The sequence below is a fragment of the Leucopleurus acutus genome (assembly GCF_964270905.1).
Source record: "Leucopleurus acutus genome assembly, chromosome: 2".
NCBI classification, from domain to species: Eukaryota; Metazoa; Chordata; class Mammalia; order Artiodactyla; family Delphinidae; genus Leucopleurus; species Leucopleurus acutus.
The window spans coordinates 55,902,017-55,922,854 of NC_139143.1; the positions used below are offsets into that span (position 1 = coordinate 55,902,017).

The 20,838-nt window shown below is 40.7% G+C and overlaps 2 pseudogenes across 2 annotated transcripts; both read left to right on the forward strand.

Annotated features, from left to right (window-relative positions):
- The first annotated feature begins 4,461 nt into the window (after positions 1–4,461).
- LOC309958028 (protein DDI1 homolog 2-like) lies at positions 4,462–8,656 on the forward strand (annotated as a pseudogene). The gene is made up of 3 exons: positions 4,462–4,626; positions 6,655–7,041; positions 8,279–8,656. The product of its transcript is annotated as a protein DDI1 homolog 2-like (transcript).
- A 78-nt stretch (positions 8,657–8,734) lies between these two features.
- LOC309957216 (regulatory solute carrier protein family 1 member 1-like) lies at positions 8,735–10,566 on the forward strand (annotated as a pseudogene). The gene has a single exon. The product of its transcript is annotated as a regulatory solute carrier protein family 1 member 1-like (transcript).
- Positions 10,567–20,838: the final 10,272 nt, after the last annotated feature.

Here is a 20,838-nt window from a genome sequence, read left to right on the forward strand (position 1 = left end):
GATAAAACCTCTAACTGTTCCTTAGGCGTTAAAAAAAAAGATCCTGAGTTTCCAGCTATGGCTACTACTCAAAACAACTACAAGAATGAAGAAGCAGAGAAGCAGCAAGGTGTTTCCATGCAAGACTGAGTGTTCTGGATATCTGCTCTAGGCAGTGTTCAATCTTGAGAAAAGAAACAAAGTGGTGTACTTGGCTGAGAAAGGGATTGAAGAGTCTTTGGTCTCTTTCTGAATTGTACTACTTAATTTATCATCATCACCATCATCATTGTCATCGTCAACACAGTGCTTCCTACATGCCAGAAACTTTGCTTTCCCTGATTGATCTCATTTAATTCTCCTGAAAGCTCTATGAGGTAAGTACTATTATTATGCTGTCTTCATGAATGAGGAAACAGAAGCTTAGAGACATTAAGTAACTTGCTCAAAGTTACACACACCCCTGTCCTAGGCTTGCTGGGACTTCCATGCTCAATAAACAGAGAGGCAAACTGAAAGTGCCTTATTATAGATCACAAAGGGAATCCCTAGATCAGAAGTTCTGAACCCTATCTCAACCCTAGGGCCCCTTTTTATAAGAAATCTTTTATAACACCACATTTACTATCCTGAAATGAAATTCAGATTATATAACCCACCTAACACACTATATTTGAAAATCAATATTTAGTCATAAAGAGACATTAAATGAGTGTATATTATAATAAAGTAGTATACATTGCAATATCTAAACATTCAAGCATGATGAAATCATCAGATGCTGGCACCTATGTATAGAATCACCATGGAAACCACAGCTACAAATGCTGACAATTCAAATACCACAAGTAGTACTGATATTGGTCATATGTTTATCTGGCAAGATAAGAAACTCCTAGTAAATTTCTAAATAAATAAGGTACAATTTTACCTTGATTTATATGTTGATTATATTCTGGGAAAATTCAATGTGTATTAATTAAAAACATGCAAATAATACTTTGTGTTTATATGTAAGGTGGAGTTAAGTTCCAGATCATATAAATTTTTCAACTGTGTCAATATCTGGTAGGACATTCAAAGGGTGGGACAATGTTTTTATTGGGAGGGAATTGTTCTAGGCATTATAAGACACTATGACATTATGACATCTAACCCATATCGCTGCCAAGAGAAATGCCAGTAATATCTCTGCCCCAATTATTGGGCCACCAGAGAGACTCCTTGTAAATTTCCAAACACCTTAGGAAAATAGTCCTCAACCTTGGCTTTAACTCAGATACTGACACTAGGGCAGCATCTGCAGAGCCTCTGATATAGTTGGTCAGGGCCAATGCCTGGTCATAAGGGTTTTTAAAAACTGCTCAGTTGATTCTGTGTAGTAGCCAAGGCTGAGAACCATGCCGTAAGGGAGGTTCTGCTCTTTTGAGCATCGTTGCCTTAGCTGAGTCAGATCACCAGAACATCGACCTGACAGGCTTTCTTTCTGCCTCATGGAGCTATTTCCTGTCAGATAGAGCCCAAGGGCCTCCTAACCTAAGGATCAACCTCTCTTAATTATAAAGTGGGACAGCGGGTATGTGGCTCTAGGCTCTGAAAAGTCAAAGACCTACTTTCAAGAAATCCCAAGAGATGGGTAAATGATTAATCGTTTACTTCCACATTTAGAACAAACAGAAAAACATAGTTTAACTAAATTAAAAAACAAATCAACCAGTGACTGATTATTTAGGAAATGTACTACATTGTGACCAAACACCTTCTAGAACCTCTAGTCATCCCTCCTTAGGCCTAACTTGGGCCTTTAACTTTGTAGGAAAAATAAATTTATAGTCTTTCTTCAGTTGTCTACTAAACCCTAAATCAGGAACGGTAGATACATTTATCTCCAGTGCTAACTGTAAACAGATCAGATTTATCTGCCTGGAGAGGACTTTGAAGTCTAATCCAGGCTAACTGAACAGTGCTGTGGTGGGTTGGTTAGTGATACCTGTCATGGGCACAGGATGGGGAGAGGAAAGGAAGTGCCCCATTCCTCCCATAGATCCTAGTGGAAGAGGCACATTTCTCAAAAATAACAGGTGAGCTTCTCAGTCCTGGTCAGCTTTTGGAACCTGATTGGATTTTATTACCATCATCATCATCATCCAGTGAGTTTCTATTTATTGAGGTATAGCTATGCACTGCACATTTATTACCTCATTAATCCTTACAACTCTACAAGATAAGCATTTTCATCACAGTCTGTGATCCCACAGCTCATGGAAGGAACTAATCATCTAATCTGTGGTTGCTTGACGTTCAACTCCCACAGTACAATAAATAATATGGAGTGAAATGTGGCCTCAGACCATCCTCCAAAGCTCTAATGTTCTTTATCCTGCATCCACATCCCCAGGATTCTTGCTCAAATGATACAAGATTCAACAAATACCAAATGATAATACACATACTTATTTCTCAGTATTTTCCCATTATTTCCTGGTACTGCATCCTGTCCATGTACTTAAGCAAAAAACTTAAAACATATGGCAAGGATGTTTGTGTTAATAAACTTTCTCTGCTTTGTGTTTTTCCTTTGTTGAAAACATTTTTAAAATGTTCATTTTCCTGTGACAGTCCAGTATAATAGAGGGAATCCAATTCATTGCCATAATTCAACACCTAGAAGGGTGTTGGCACATAATAGACATTTAATAACTATTTTAAATGAATTGATCAATGCAATTGACATTTTTGTCCAAGAGCAAATGATTAATTTTTATGAAATTAAAATGTTTAATTTTGATGAAATCCAATTCATCAATTTTTCCTTTTATGATTTATTTATTTTAAAGTTGACTTTTTTAAAAATATATTTTTTTAAGTTTTATTTATTTATTTTTTTGGCCACGCAGCTTGTGGGGTCTTAGTTCCCTGACCAGGGATCGAACCCTAGGCCCTCGCCCTCAGAAGTGAGAGTGTGGAGCCCTAACCACTGGACCACCAGAGAATTTCCCTTTTATGGTTTATTTTTTGGGTGTTAAATCTAAGAAGTTTTGGCCTTACCTAAGGTCACAAAAATTTTCACCTATGTTTTCTTCTAGAAAACTTCTTTAGCTTTTACATCTAGGCCTATGATCCATTTAATCCATTTTTGATTATTAAGATTTGTGTAGAGCTTAGGGTCAGCTCTCTAAACACATTCATCTGCTCGGCACTGAAGAGGCAGGTGAAGCAGTTTAAGAGTATGGATATGGGGAGGGGGAAGGGTGAGCTGTGACAGAGCGAGAGAGAGTCATGGGCATATACACACTAACAAACGTAGTAAGGTAGATAGCTAGTGGGAAGCAGCCACATGGCACAGGGATATTGGCTCGGTGCTTTGTGACAGCCTGGAGGGGTGGGATAGGGAGGGTGGGAGGGAGGGGGACGCAACAGGGAAGACATATGGGAACATATGTTTATGTATGACTGATTCACTTTGTTATAAAGCAGAAACTAACACACCATTGTAGAGCAATTATACCCCAATAAAGATGTTAAAAAAAAAAAAAAGAGTATGGATATAATGCTTCCTGTCTTAGAACATGGTCTAAAAGTTGTTTTTCCAGAAAAGTGTCTCATGGCAATGTCAAATTTATTGTTTCACTCTTTCTCATAAGTAGGGGTGTGTCCCTCCTTTTCTTCCCCTCTCTTCTACAGTCTCCAGAAACAGAAAACTCTAGTTTCTCTTTCTGTTTCAGAATAACAATGTCACAAGTAGAAAAGGAAGTATTAATCAATACTTTTTTTTTTAACATCTTATTTGGAGTATAATTGCTTTACAATGGTGTGCTAGTTTCTGCTGTATAACAAAGTGAATCTGCTATACATATACATATATCCCCATATCTCTTCCCTCTTGCGTCTCCCTCCCACCCTCCCTATCCCACCCCTCTACGTGGTCACAAAGCACCAAGCTGATCTCCCTGTGCTATGCGGCTGCTTCCCACTAGCTATCTATTTTACATTTGGTAGAGTATATATGTCCACGCCACTCTCTCACTTTGTCACAGCTTACCCTTCCCCCTCCCTGAGTCCTCAAATCCATTCTCTGCGTCTGCGTCTTTATTCCTGTCCTGCCCCTAGGTTCTTCAGAACAATTTTTTTTTTTTTTTAGATTCCATATATATGTGTTAGCATAGAGTCTTTCCACGCTTCATCTAGTTAACCAGATAGATAACAGCCCCGAGCAGCGCTCTTTCATGTAAACCCTGAGAGGCCTTCGCAGGCGGGTGGCGGCTACCGCGCTTGCCGCTGAGGGCGGGACGGAGGGCGGGACGGAGGGCGTACCTGAGCGTGTGCGAGCGAGGGAAGGGGCGAGCGGGCGAGCCAGCGGCCGGCGCCCTCCGCTTGAAGCACCAGTCAGGCCCCGCACCGCCCTGCCGCCCCGAGCCGAGGCCACGCTGAGCCGAGCTGGGTCGGGTCCGGGCCGTGCCGCTCACCGTGTACTGTGTGCGGATGGACCTCCTCGAGGTGACCTTTTCCCTCCAGGTGACCTTTCCCCTCCAGGTGACCTTTCCCCTCCAGGTGACCTTTTCCCTCCAGGTCGACGCTGACTTGGAGCTGCGCAACTTCCGCGCTGTGCGAGCTCGAGTCGGCATCCCAGCCGCCGAGGGCCAGATCGTATCCACTGAGAGGCCCCTCATAGACCACCAGGGATTACTGGCTGCTTAAGTCTTAAAAGATGGCCACGTTGGGATTTTAACGAAAGGAGAATGCAGACCCTTGACTTTCCGTGCAGTTCCCAAACTTACCCCGACTAGACTTGCGTAGTTTATCAAAAGGCTTTCTTCAAAGGAATATAATCGGATATTTTCAGTCAGCAGTACTTCCCAAAGTGAGCAGTGTGAAAGGAGAGGGGAGATATGCTAAGAGCCATTTTATTTTGAGGTACTTCTTTTTTATATCTTTATTGGAGTATAATTGCTTTACAATGGTGTTAGTTTCTGCTTTATAACAAAGTGAATCAGTTATACTTATACATATGTTCCCATATCTCTTCCCTCTTGCATCTCCCTCCCTCCCACCCTCCCTATCCCACCCCTCCAGGCAGTCACAAAGCACCGAGCTGAGCTCCCTGTGCTATGTGGCTGCTTCCCACTAGCTATCTACCTTACGTTTGGTCGTGTATATATGTCCATGCCACTCTCTCGCGCTTTGTCACAGCTTACCCTTCCCCCTCCCCATATCCTCAAGTCCATTCTCTAGTAGGTCTGTGTCTTTATTCCTGTCTTACGCCTAGGTTCTTCATGACATTTTTTTTTCTTAAATTCCATATATATGTGTTAGCATACGGTATTTGTCTTTCTGACTTACTTCACTCTGTATGACAGACTCTAGGTCTATCCACCTCATTACAAATAGCTCAATTTCGTTTCTTTTTATGGCTGATTAATATTCCATTGTATATATGTGCCACATCTTCTTTATCCATTCATCTGATGATGGACACTTAGGTTGTTTCCATCTCCGGGCTATTGTAAATAGAGCTGCAATGAACATTTTGGTACATGACTCTTTTTGAATTATGGTTTTCTCAGGGCATATGCCCAGGAGTGGGATTGCTGGGTCATATGGTAGTTCTATTTGTAGTTTTTTAAGGAACCTCCATACTGTTCTCCATAGTGGCTGTACCAATTCACATCCCCACCAGCAGTGCAAGAGTGTTCCCTTTTCTCCACACCCTCTCCAGCATTTATTGTTTCTAGATATTTTGATGATGGCCATTCTGACTGGTGTGAGATGATATCTCATTGTAGTTTTGATTTGCATTTCTCTAATGATTAGTGATGTTGAGCATTCTTTCATGTGTTTGTTGGCAGTCTGTATATCTTCTTTGGAGAAATGTCTATTTAGGTCTTCTGCCCATTTTTGGATTGGGTTATTTGTTTCCTTGGTATTGAGCTGCATGAGCAGCTTATAAATTTTGGAGATTAATCCTTTGTCAGTTGCTTCATTTGCAAATATTTTCTCCCATTCTGAGGGTTGTCTTTTGGTCTTGTTTATGGTTTCCTTTGCTGTGCAAAAGCTTTGAAGTTTCATTAGGTCCCATTTGTTTATTTTTGTTTTTATTTCCATTTCTCTAGGAGGTGGATCAAAAAGGATCTTGCTGTGATTTATGTCATAGAGTGTTCTGCCTATGTTTTCCTCTAAGAGTTTTCTAGTTTCTGGCCTTACATTTAGGTCTTTAATCCATTTTGAGCTTATTTTTGTGTATGGTGTTAGGGAGTGATCTAATCTCATACTTTTACATGTACCTGTCCAGTTTTCCCAGCACCACTTATTGAAGAGGCTGTCCTTTCTCCACTGTACATTCCTGCCTCCTTTATCAAAGATAAGGTGACCATATGTGCGTGGGTTTATTTGTATGGAAACACAAAAGACCCCGAATAGCCAAAGCAATCTTGAGAATGAGGTAGTTCTTTTTATAGCCTATTTTACTCATGTGTATAAAAAACCCACCTCCTAATAAAAGTCAACATTGATAAGAAAAAAAGAAACAAAAGACAAACAAACAAAAAAAACAACTCTGGGAAGTGCCAGCCACCAGGAACCCAGCAGTCCCACTCATCTCCTGGAAACATAGCTTCATCAGGGCTTGGACAGTCCAGCCTTGTTCTGATACCTTTTGCTGGCCAACTCCTCCACGAGCTGTCCTTCCTGGAGGAATGCAATCCACCCTGGCAGATGCTCTGCTCAGAGGAGATCTTGAGAAATCTTATAGGATCCTGGTGGAGCAGCAACAGGACTGAGCCTGGAGAGAGCAAGAAAGGATTCATCTCTTTTCTGCGGATCCTTTTGCTCAGGCAAAGATAGAAGAAGATATAAGGCAACAGAACATTGAGGAAAACATGACAATAGCTATGGAAGAGGGTCTGGAAAGTTTTTGCTGAGTAGTGGTGCTTTATATTAACTGCAAAGTGAATGGGCATCCTTTGAAAGCCTTTGTTGATTCAGGTGCCCAGATGACCAGTATGAGCCAAGCTTGTGCAGAAAGGTGTAATATTGGGTTGGACAAAAAGTGCCTTTGGCTTTTAAGTAAAACTAAAAGACACATTTTTTCATTTTCACCAAGGACTTTATTGAACAATGTATTCACCCTTTTGTTCCACTACCTTTTGCCATTTTTCAGGCAACTTCATCATTCCATCTTCCCAAAACTTTTTATCTTTTTGAGCAAAGAATTGTTCCAGGTGCCTTTTACAGTCTTCCAGGGAATTGAATTTTTTTCCATTAAGAGAATTTTGTAAAGACCTAAATAAATGGAAATCTGAAGGTGCAATGTCTGGTGAATACGGCGGATGAATCGGAACTTCCCAGCCAAGCTGTAACAGTTTTTGTCCGGTCATCAAAGAAACATGTGGTCTTGCGTTATCCTCATGGAAGATTATGCATTTTCTGTTGACTAATTCTGGATGCTTTTCGTCGAGTGCTGCTTTCAGTTGGTCTAATTGAGAGCAGTACTTTTTGGAATTAATCGTTTGGTTTTCCAGAAGGAGCTCATAATAGGGGACTCCCTTCCAGTCCCACCATATGCACAACATCACCTTCTTTGGAAGACGACCGGCCTTTGATGTGGTTGGTGGTGGTTCATTTCACTTGCTCCACGATTTCTTCTGTTCCACGTTATTGTACAGTATCCACTTTTCATCACCCATCACAATTTGTTTTAAAAACAGAACATTTTCATTACGTTTCAATAGAGAATTGCATGTGGAAATACAGTCAAGAAGATTTTTTTCACTTAACTTATGTGGAACCCAGACATCAAAGTGATTAACATAACCAAGTTGGTGTAATGATTTTCAACGCTTGATTTGGATATTTTGAGTATGTCGGCTATCTCCTGCGTGGTATAATGTTGACTGTTCTCAGTTAATGTCTTGATTTGATCGCTATCAACTTCAACTGGTCTACCCAACTGTGGAGCATACTCCAGCGAGAAATTTCCAGCACAAAACTTCACAAACCACTTTTGACATATTTATCAGTCACAGCACCTTCTCCATACACTGCACAAATCATTTTTTTTTTTTGCGTTTCAGTTGCGTTTTTGCCTTTCTTGAAGTAATCAAGCATAATATGCCAAAAATTAATCTTCAATATTGAACTGGGTACTCAAAAATTCATCAATTTTGATAAGTCTTTTTAAAAATGTGTGCTGATATGACAGCTGTCACATACAATCTAACAAAATTGTTTAGAATGACGTTAAAGACAACTAAGTATTACTAGAGCCATCTTACAGAAAAAACCGAACGAACCTTTTGGCCAGCCCAAAATAATGAGGCTGGTGGACTGTTGGTGGACACCCAGAAGATTACTGGAAGGGTACATCTAATTCAGGTAAAAATTGAAGGCGATTTCCTGGCGTGTTCCTTCTCTATACTTGAGGAAGAGCCCATGGACATGGTTCTGGCACTGGACATGCTGAAATGGCATCAGTGTTCCACTGACCTCAAGAAAAATGTACTCGTGATCAGCACCACAGGCTCACAGACCACCTTTCTTCCAGAGAGGGAGTTACCAGAGTGTGCCCAGTTGGCATATGTGGCCAGGCAAGAAGAAATACGGCCAAAGGAGGTTGCAGAAACAAGAATTAGCAGAAGCCCTTCAGAAATCTGTAGAGGATGCAGAGCGTCAGAAGCCATGATGCATGTCGTGTGTGTGTACTGCAGCTGGAGTGGGCCCCAGAAGAGAGAAAAGAGGTAAAGAAACTGCCTTACTGGGAATGTCATCATTACCAACGTCAGGTGGATTTAACCATCAAGCCCATCCTTCAGGACAGAGTCCTGAGATTGGTAATCCTGCAAGTCTTGCTCACTCTGTCTCTGCTTCAGTCTACCCCATCAAGCCCAGTGACCCAGACAGCATTGAACCTAAAGCTGTGAAGGCTTTGAAGTCTTCAGCTGAATTCCAGATAAGCTCTGAAAAGAAAGAACATCTTCCTCTACAGGATCTTTCTGATTGTGCTTCCTCAACAGACAATGCTCCAGCAAACCAGAGTCCAGCTACGCCTTTGCAGAATTCACTTGAAGAAGTCATTGTTGCAGAAATCTAGAGAAATCTGCTGAAAGAAGCACCCAGGGCCTCAAATCTCATCTCCACACAAGACAGGAAGCTAGGTTATTTGTCACAGCTTACTAGGATGCAAGAACCACAGAGGCTTATCAGTGAAAATGGTTGGCCTCCAGAATATCAGTACCTGATTCAGGTAAATGGCCTTCAGCAGCATGAAGAATCGAGGAATGAACAGCATGAGGTTAAACAACAAAATGCTCCACATAACCAAGAACATCTTTGTAACAGAGGGGACCTTGAACTTCTTGGAGAAAAACAACAAAGAAGAGTTGATTTGGAAGCTACAATGAAAGGAGAGTTTACAGCAGAATGGGGACCTTCCAGGTACAGAGAAAAATATTCTACCTTCAGGATGCTTTGGCTGCTCAAATTCAGAAACACTTGTGGAAGTAGATACAGTAGAACAGTCCCTAGTTGCTGTGCTTATTTCAGCAGGCAGTCAAAATACCAATGTCAAGAACATTGGTGCATCTGATCTCACCTTAGATAATCCCTTGATGGAAGTAGAAACATCAGAATGTAACCTTTCCCCTGAAATATTGAGTAATTCCATTTCCACTCAGGATTTACAGCTTCTAGAAAGTGATGTTGAGATGTCTGGAACAAATAAAGAATATGGGAATTGCCCTCATCTTTAAGTCTCTGTGCAGTTGTCAGCCCTCTGCAGAGTCAACAGAGGAATCTTGCTCATCTATAACAGCAGCCTTGAAGGAACTTCATGAACTTTTGGTCATTAATAGTAAACCAGCTTGAGAAAACACATCTGAAGAAGTTATCTGTCAATCAGAGATAGTAACTAAGGGTCAAACAGATATTAAGTACCTTTCTGAAAGATGGTCCCCAAATGAGCATCTTACAGCTACCCAGAGTGAACAGTTTTCACAAGTCTCCTTTCATCAGGCCATATCTGTATCAGTGAAGACAGAAGAATTAACAGACACTTCAGCTGATGCTGGAGTAGGAGATGTAGAAAATATTAACTTCAGGGGTCCGTGTGATAGCCTGTTAACTGATAAGGGAGGTGTCCCCAAATCTAGGGAATCAATAAATGAGAGCAGTTCTGTCACTCTAGCCTCAGCTAAAATGTCTAATTAACTACACTGCACCTTAGGTGTAGAAATTTCACCTAGACTTTTAGCAAGTGAGGAGGATGCACTCAATCAGACTTCTGAGCAAACTGAGTCCTTGTCATCCAGTATCACATTGTCAGGGCACACAGAATCCAGTGACAGACAGGCCTGAGACCAGAGAAAATGTTCTGCAGCTGCAGGGCCACTTCTAGAATTTGAACCACCTACCAGCCACCCATCATCAAGTCCCTCTTTTCTTACACAATTAATTTTTCCTGCTGCAGACATTGACCAGATTCTCCGTGCTGGCTTTACTTTGCAGGAAACTCTTGGGGCTTTGCATCGAGTTGGTGGAAATGCAGACCTTGCACTTATTGTTTTGCTAGCAAAGAACATTGTAGTTCCTACATAACCATGGAAAAGTGGGCTAGACATTACTCCATTCCCTTAAAAAAAAGCTACACACACGCACACACACGCTCACTGCATATACAGTATATGTAGAAACCTGCAAGCAGAATGTTGAGCCAGATTTTTTTTTAATTTTTTTTTTGGCCAAAGTAATTTTTGATCTCTCGACTGGATTTGTCTGTTTGTCTAGATGGATTGTCTATTTGATGGATTTGTCTATTCTGTTTGTTAAAATTTGGGCCTTTTTAAATGTATTGGCAGTATGTGCATACAAAAGCTTTTTATTATCATTAAGATGATGTAATCTGGAATAAAATTGATGGTATTGTGTATAGCATAAAAAGTAAAAATAAAAGTAAAATAATGTAAATCCTACATTGTCTGCAAAATAATCCAGGGCTTGAGGAACAGACAGACCACCAATAGTAAGCTGAGGCCTATGGGTGGGAAAGGGTGAGAGGTCAAGGACCCGCTATTCTGGTCAACCTCTAGCTATTTCAACTTTGAGCTGTGATACCACATGAACAAGACCTCTCCGTTTAGGGACTTTCATGGGGAATCAGGGGAAGGGGATGTCTTAAGAAGGATCTTGTCCTCTGAATTCATACAGCTCCTGAGAAGACTTGATTTCATAGCTGGAATGGCAACCAAGGTTCTGTCTGCTTACAATTCCAATTGCACATTTATACCATATTTTTATTTCTCCGACCTTCTGGGAAGGACTGAGAAAAAGGAAATGGACTTTGTTAGATCTTTGTTAGATATATGGAAAAAACGTTTGCTTCTCACAGTTGAGCTTGTGTCCTTTACTGTTTGTTTCACATACTCATGCTCTGGATCACTCTACTGGCAGGAAGGACATCCCCTGAGCTTTCAAATCCTACTTATCTATTGACCAAAATCTAACCCAAGTATTTTTCTGTGAATCCAACTACTCAGGCATTCTTAGTGATCTCTCTATTTCCTAGTCTTATAAAAGGGCACCAATACCAGAAATAGCCAGGAGCTAGGAGAGATGCTGGGTGTATATAGAAAAAATGAGACACAATACATACCTATAAGGAAACTTGCAGCCTAGTGAAGGGGTCAGATGCAGCAATAGCTTATTATAACACAGTGCTGTGATAAGAGATGTGCATAGACAGCTATGGAAGACAAAGGTTGGGCATCTAATACAGAGTACAGTATGGAGTCAGGGATGATTTTCTGGAGGAGGCAATAGGTTTTGTTGAGTTTTGAGATTAACTTGGTATAGACTATCAACGGGTGGTTCCAGGCAAATCTATCTAAAGCACAGAGGCATGAGATGGCATGGGAAATCCAGAGAACTACAGGTAGTTCAGTAACCCATAACCAGACCCTCTTAGCTCACTTTTATTTTATTTTTATTTCTATTTTTTATTTTTTATGGTAGGTCCTTTTTGGTTATCTATTTTAAATATAACAGTGTGTACATGTCAATCCCAAGCTCCCAATTTATCCCTCCCCTCAACCCTTCCCCACTGGTAACCATAAGTTCATTCTCTAAGTTTGTGAGTCTGTTTCTGTTTTGTAAATAAGCTCATTTGTATCATTTTTTTTAGATTCTGCATATAAGTGATATCATATGATATTTGTCTTTCTCTTTCTGACTTGCTTCACTTAGCCTGATAACCTCCAGGTCCATCCACGTTGCTGCAAATGGCATTATTTCATTCTTTTTAATGGCTGAGTAATATTCCATTGTACAATATGTACCATATCTTCTTTATCCATTCATCTGTCGATGGACATTTAGGTTTCAGCTCACTTTTAACCAGTTTCCTTTAAATTTTTTTAAAGGAAACTAGGAGGGCTCTTTGATGGCAACGTGCAATTCCTCATCTCAATTGTCCCAAGCAAGTCTATTCCTTGGCCTCTGACTCAGTTCAACAAAATTGTGCAGAAATTTAGAAATCTTCTACTGTTACTTACACAGGTCCCTGGGGGGTATCACTCCCTCTCCTTAGCAGTTTATCACAGGACCTCACAAAATGTCTGCTCCTTGAGTTGTTCTGACAATTCTATCCTCTACACCTTGCTAGATTTCTAGTGATGTGTTAGAAAGCCTTACAGATTGGCTCCCTGAGGGGACTAGCCACCCTTAAGACAGCTCCAAGAGTGGCTGGAACATAAAATATAAGAGAGAAGTGGCAAGAAATTTGGTTTGGTGGAAGATTATGAAAATCTTTGAAAGTAGACGGAGGGGCCAAAGGAAAATTAGACTGTTGACCTATAAACTGAGCCACACAGATGAAAACTTGCTTATTCTAATTGCTCTAAGGTACAAGCTGCTCCCTCCTACTGAATTATACATACATTTCCTGAGGGCAGAAGTCCTGCCTAATATTTCCTCTATGATTCTACATACATGTTCAAGCACATAGGAAGGAGTACAAAATATGTTGGTCAGTGGATTCGAATGGGCTACCAAGTGAGGCTGCATAGATTTTTAGAAAGGGATACCTTGCATTGCATAGAGTCAGATTTTCAAAGACAGGGAGGGGTAGAGTTTGTATGTTTATTTGGAGTCTGAGATCCTCTCCAATTACTCCAGCCTATTCTAAATGGCTGTTTCTCTCAATTTTCCACCCTCTCCGCCACTAGGAGGCAGCATAATTTCCCTTTGCCCTCTGGGACAAAGATTCTGTATCCCATAATACATAGTACAAACATACATACATAATACACACAAAAAATATATGTTTCACCTGAAGCTTTGACCTTGATTGACTGGAAAAATGTTGCCTGGTGTTTTGGCCAGTTAGCCCCAACGCTCAAGACAGAGGGTTCTAGAAAAACACTCTGACCTCCAACTATCCCTGAAGGAGCTGCCCCAATGAAAACTACTTTCTATGAAGCATCTGAATGGTACATTAATTCTGCAAGCAACAACTGGCAAACTCAAACATTACAGAATCTTATATTGGGTAAAGAGGGTTTAGAGGGGGTTGGCAGTCCTCTCCTGTTGAGTTTTTTTTTTTTTTTTTGCGGTACGCGGGCCTCTCACTGGCGTGGCCTCTCCCGTTGTGGAGCACAGGCTCCAGACGCACAGGCTCAGCGGCCATGGCTCACGGGCCCAGCCGCTCCGCGGCATGTGGGATCTTCCCGGACCGGGGCACGAACCCGTGTCCCCTGCATCGGCAGGCGGTCTCTCAACCACTGCGCCACCAGGGAAGCCCCCTGTTGAGTTTTATGCAACCTTGGACCCCTAGGGAGTTTCCACAGAAAATCAGTTCAGGATGTGCCGGCCTTGTTTGTTGTAGCTTTCTGTTTATTTCTTAGTGGTTGCAATATAGTGGCACTTGTGTTTATGCCAGCAGCCTGAAGCCTTTTAGCAAGCTAGAAATATAATGCCCTATTAAGAAGCCAAAGTATGTTCCAAGCATATTTTTCTCAAGGCCCATGTTTTCAGGATTACTTCTGCCTTGGTGACAGTGAAACTTAAGGAAAGCTATTTAATTTGATCATCATTGTCAATGTGCCAGTTAAACGGTGTCGGGGTGTGTCAGGCTGTCCTGGAAAAGATTTGTCAATCACTTTAGCAGAACTGCTCAAAGCTTGTGACATCAGAGGGTTTCAGGTTATTTCTGAGTCACAAGACGGGACAGCCAAAGCCAAGAACATGGTCAGCCTCACTCAGACACGCAGCTTGTCAAAGTCAAGTCTTGGGCTGGCCTCCTGCTTAAGCCCCTTTAAGAAAGATTTGCTTTGACAGGTGACTAGTGCAAAGACCAAGATTATAAGCTACTGTATGTGTGTGGGGAGCAGAGACCATGCAAAATTTTAGGAAGAAATTCAGCTTCTCTTCCTTTGAGCTTTGCTGAAATCTCTCCAGAGTTTTCAAAGGCAAAGTCAGCACTGTTCCTTTCATAAGCATGTATTGAGTCTGAACTCTTGCCAGGGCCTAGGACACAAGGGGAAATGAGACCTAGAATGTAGATTTGGCCATCACACCTGTTGCAAATGGGCTTGCACTGGGCTAAGGGGCATAGCCAAAGACAAATACTTTCCATGTGACACATTCATGATAATAAATAATAAAAAATAAATGAAATACTACTTTTAAAAAGGAAATAAACATTAAAGCAAAAGAGAAACATTGACTTGGATTTTTGGAGCTGCTATTATAATTGAAGAGTCACACATGTATATAATAAAAGAGATGATTATAATGTACAGAATTGCCACCCATATAAGTATTTTCTAAATTGCTATGAGAATGCAGAAGAAGGAGTTATTGACAGGAGTTTAACTCTCTTCCCACAGAAAATTTGCAATACTAATGACAGAGAAAGCCTGGTGGAATCACCTACCAGGAAGACAGTGACCTTGATTCAGACAAATATTCATTCACTCAGCAAATATTTATGGAGCACTTATCATGTGTTGTTAGGTTCTTGGGATACATCAATTAACAAAAGGGAAGAAGGTTCCTGTCCTTATATTCTAGCAAAGAAAACAGGCAATGACTAATAAAAACACTTCCTCTTTTTAATTTTTAATTTTTTTATTTCTAATTTTTTAATTGAAGTACAGTTGATTTACAATGTTGTGTTAATTTCTGCTGTACAGCAAAGTGATTCAGTTTTACATATATACATTCTTTTTCATATTCTTTTCCATTATGGTGTATCACAGGATATTGAATATAGTTCCCAGTGCTATACAGTAGGACCTTGTTGTTTATCCATCCTATATATAATAGTTTGCATCTGCTAATCCCAACCTCCCACTCCATCCCTCCCCCAACCACCTCTCCCTTGGCAACCACAAGTCTGTTATCTATGTCCCTGAGTCTGTTTCTGTTTCATAGATAGGTTCATTTGTGTCATATTTTAGATTCCACATATAAGTGATATCATATGGTATTTGTCTTTCTCTTTCTGACTTACTTCACTTAGTATGATAATCTCTAGTTGCACACATGTTGCTGCAAATGGAATTATTTCGTTCCTTTTTATGGCTGAGTAGTATTCCATTGTATATATGTACCACATCGTCTTTATCCATTCATCTGTCGATGGATATTTAGGTTGCTTCCATGTCTTGGCTATTGTGAATAGTGCAAAAGCACTCCCTCTTAAGTAACATGAAAGAATCTAATTGGTTTTTTGTTGCCATCAACTACTAAAAGCCATAGGACATCATAGCTCTTGATCCTGAAGTCTCAGTAAAATAATAGAATCCAACAGTATGTTAGAATGATGATTGCCCCAGATAGATCCTGAAGACAGTTTTAGGATTAATGTGAGCCAGTTGTGTGCTGGTAAATGCTTAACAGTTGGCTCTCAGAAATAAATAACAAAAAATAAAGCCCTCATTTGTAGTATCTGCCACTTTTTGTGGTATAAGTACTCTCACTGTGGCCCTTTCAAATTAACAATGAGATATTACTGAACACAGAGTTGGAGAAAAAACACACACAATGACTCTTAAGAGCCAGTGCAACCTGGCTCCAGCACACCACTGATTGAGGGCTCATAGGACAATGAAACATCCCACATGCAAGGGACCTCAAAGTCCATGGACAAATGTTTCTTGTTCACAGTGCATTACAATCATTTCTGACAGAGGTGTCACAAGTGAATTGCTACAAATACTGTATTTCCTTAAATCACTTCACTGATTCAAAAAAAGCTTTTGGGGAAAAAAAGAAACATTAAACCTACACAGAATTTATTTTATTTACCAACTAGAGCACATTCAGTACTTAAAGGTTCTTCTTATTTACTTTTGGCCATGGGCAGCTATGCAGAGCATTGTAGTGAGGAGCTGCTATTCTGGGGAGCTTTACTGCTTTTGCAGACTTAATATTGACCTTGAAATTGAGACATATTAAAGAATACCTGGGTTTGGTCTACATTTCTTATTGGCTTAAGCAGATATTTTGTTTTCTTCTTAAATTATGTATTGAGGATTGTTAAACAGTTAGTTCCTCTTGAAAATCAGCCAGGAGATTTTGCCAGATCCATGTTTGGAGTCTGAGTCCTTTGTGATGGATTAGTCAGTTACATCAAGATATTCCACCTGGATGTTTGCTGCCTCTAATTTCATTGTGTGTGTCTCAACAACAAAATAAAACCCTGCTGGGGTCTAAAGGACACTTGGTTGTTGCTTTACCAAAAAATGTGAAGGGTGTTCACTCCTCTTTTGACAAACTTTGATTCACTTTTCCTAGGTGTGTCTGCCTGAACTTATGCACTAGGAACTTTTTCATTTTAAGGCTGAAATGTGCGGAAATATTTGGTGAAATTTTAAGCAAATTTAGAGAACTACATCAAGTAAAATTCAACCAAGCACCACATGTAGTCTAACTTTGGAATTGCGAAAAAGAAAAAAAGTAAAAATATGAAGATATAATACAACTACAAAAACATAACCTTTGACAATTAAAATAATATTAAGTTAGGTGTCAACATTTATAAGAGATGCACTGTTGTTGGCTTTCAAGATGGAAGGAGGCAGCCACAAGCCAAGGAACGTGGGCAGCATTTAGAAGCTAGAAAAGGCAAGGAAACAGATTCTCCCTTAGAGCCTCTGGAAGGAATGCAGGCCTGCATTGATCTTAGCCCAGTGAGACCCATATCAGATTTCTAACCTATGGAACTGTAAGATAATAAATTTGTGTTGTTTTAAGCCACTAGGTTTGTGGTAATTTTTTTTACAGCAGCCATAGGAAATGAATGCACATGTGCTTCTCTACATTTTCCAGTCTCTCTACAGAGAGAGCATAAGTGGGGCTGTGAGACTAGCTCTGGCTCTTGGAATGGGGGTGGATGTGATTTGCACCCTAACTAAGCAATGCGCCATAATCTCTCTCTCTGCCCAGTTGGGCAGCCAAATGCAGAAGGTCAGTAGAGTATTCCAAGGAGGCTCTAGTGGACGGCAGAGCCACTGTTTGCAAGGAGCCTTCAATCTGAAGTCACCATTTGGAAGTGTTGCCCAAGGGGGCTGCCTCAACCAAACGCAGGAGGGCTAAAATCCCCTGAGTCTCCAGAGTTCATGTTTCCTGCAGCAGAGCTTCTCCTAGTCTAATGCCAGAATCTCCAAATCAGAGATTCTGGAATTAAAAAAATTTTTTTTACTATTCAAGAACATTGCTGTTTATTTACAAGTGACTGATGCTATGCATTTATTACAATAATGGAATTTTATTTTAAGAATTTGACATGAGTTTTTTTTTTTTTTAAGATTAAACTATTCTAAATGGGCAGTCAGAACTTTGTTGGGCTTCCTTAGCCTTGTTTTGTAATTTAGTATTTTTAAAATTTCACATAGCACCTGGAGAGCATTGTAATAACATTTCCATACTTAAGGCTTGTGAAGTTCTTAAAACCTGTTCTGCTTTCCAGGCCACGGAGGTACCCACAGCCTCACAGTTCAGACAGCTCACTGGTCTCTTACAGGATTTTCTGGCCCTTTCCTAAATATGCTCTCTACTCCCCTAAATTTCTACTTTTGCTCAGAGAGTCCTTTTTCTTGGAATATGTACCCCACACCCTCCTTCAAGCTCAGCTCAATCCCTTTTCTTTCAAGAAGCCTTTCTAGATTCTCAAAGGAATATGAATTTTCTTCCTCTATGATTCCCTGTATTCTTTCATCATAGTTATTGCATTTGTATCTGTCCTCTCTCCCTCAGTACACACACATACACATACTAAAATATAGCTTCTAGAAGGCAGGTACCATCCCATACTCACTGTTGTCCTCACCATAACATAGTGCTCTAAATGCAGTAAATGTTCAATGCATTTGTAAACTTTAGCAAAACCATCTGTGGCTGGTGGGAGAGTTTTGCTTTGTTTGTTTGTTTGTTTGTTTACCAGGCAGGGTCATGTGGTGACTTTTAAATGATCACATAGGACTGCTCCATTTATATGGAGCAAGGGTCCCCACAATGTACCTTGTTTATCTACCAAAAAAATAAAAATCTGAATGCTTACTCTAAGCCAGGCACTGTGCTGAATGCTGGAGTACTGTGTACCCTGTGTAACTATCATATGTCATCAACTAGGACAGCTGCAAACCACATATAGAGCGTACCTACTATGTGCCAGACTTTGCGCAGATGACTCACATCAGCCTGAGCCTCTGGCCAAGCCTTCTCTTTCCAGGACTTCTTCCTCTTCAGGGAAATCGAGCCTCGCGGCATCTGGAGATTGAACTGCTCATTTGTTAATGTTTGTTTGCACATCAGGATTTTTCACTTTCAGGAACAGTTTGTCTCTCTGGCTCAAATTTCTGTGTTCCCATACCATTATTTATGATGTAACTAAGAATCTATTGTACAGAATTAAACTCAGTTCCATTTTGAAATTATGCAAGAGATCTACCCCGCCCATTTTCTTTCCATTTAAAATGCAAGAGGGGTGTGTAGGAGCAGTTTATTAAGGGGCCCTGGAGCTAATCCCAGTCCATTATTTCTCCATTTCTTTACAACTCACTGAGAGGGGTGGGGGAGAACAGGGAAGGGGAGACTGTTCTTTCTTGACTGATTGGCTAGATCCACAGGGATCCCTACTTTCCTACACCCATCAGGGAAGTAGCGTTCAGAGGGTCATCCCAGGGGCAGGGCTGGCTGTGTCGGGTTGTGATGAATGGGAGGTGGTATTTGGCCAACAACAGGGAAAGTGTGATAGGAGACAATAATCATTAGAACATTTAGACATTGAGAATAGGATCCATGTTTGTCTTATGTATCCTGCGTACCAATACAACAACTTGGCTGAGTAACTGCCCTATAATGTTTAAATGATGTCCAATGAATGACTGAATGCATGAATGCCATATTCTTGCTTCCTTCTCCAAACACTCTTTATAAAATTATGGCATCTCATTCATGTCTCCTCTATAAATCAGGAATTTGGTGAGGCATACAGTTTATTGCTTTGGAATCATTTTGCTTAATCACAAAGGCCCCAGGGGTTTGGGCAAGGAAAAAAGCACAGTTAGGGAGAGAGAGTAGGATAGAATCTTTCTAGAGACTTTTCAAATAGGCTAGAGCCCCACTTCCCTGTATGGTTAGTTTCAGGCTTCTAAGCCATCCTTCCAACATGTTGAAAGCTCTATGAAAACCAAGATCAGCAGTATATGACAACAGTTAAATGCTCTGTAGTCTGGGCTTCCCTGGTGGCGCAGTGGTTGAGAGTCCACCTGCCGATGCAGGGGACACAGGTTCGTGCCCCTGTCCGGGAAGATCCCACGTGCTGTGGAGTGGCTGGGCCCGTGAGCCATGGCCGCTGAGCCTGCGCGTCCGGAGCCTGTGCTCTGCAATGGGAGAGGCCACAGCAGTGAGAGGCCCACGTACCGCAAAAAAAAAATAATAAAATAAAAAATAAATAAATGCTCTGCAGTCTATAGCTCTGAGTTCTAATCCTGGTTCTCCATTGACAACAAGGAACTCATTTAGGCACCCTGCCTTCAATTTCTCATCCATAATATGGGGATGATAATGGTACCTATTTCATAAGATTGCTCTGAAGATTAATTTGTGTATTATTCCCATAAAGTATTCAGCCCAGCCCAGGGACATAGTACGCTCTGAATAAATGAGAGCTATTATGATAATTAGCTCAAAGCATAGCACACAGAACATCACAGACATTTTTTGGTTGCCTGACTGAAATGGGATCTAACTTGGAGAAAGCAGAACAAATTAGAGTCAGCCAGTTCATCAGGATTCCTTCTAGATCTGTAGTTCAAGCTTTTCTCTTGCCTTGGTCATTTCTCCAAATGTGAGCACTTCCGGGCTCTTTGCAATGAGGGAAATGGGTATATTTGCAGGGATAATTTACAGTTTAGGGAAACTCTCTGAAGGGATAGTTTTCAGGACTTGGCTCATTCTTGGCTAAGTACCTTAAAGAACTTGGAGGGTATTGAAGAGCTATTATTCATCTCCATTGAGGGCAGGTGAGAGGAAGTGGAACCCAATGGCAGCTGGCACACTTCCTGCTACACAGGAAGAAATTCCTGGAAGCAATTTAGTCTCCTCAGGAGGGCAGGTAATATCCTTCCAGGAAAAAAAATTAATGAACTTTATTGAGGTATAATTTATATACAGCAAATGCATTCATTTATTGGGTGGAGTTCAATGAGTTTTAACAAATGAATACATTCATGTAATTACTACCACAATCAGGGTTTAACACATTTCCATTGACCCAAAACTTTCCCTCATTCCTTTTTTAGGGCCAACCTCCCTGCATCTTGGGTCCCAGGCAATCACTGATGTGCTTTCTATCATTATTTTGCC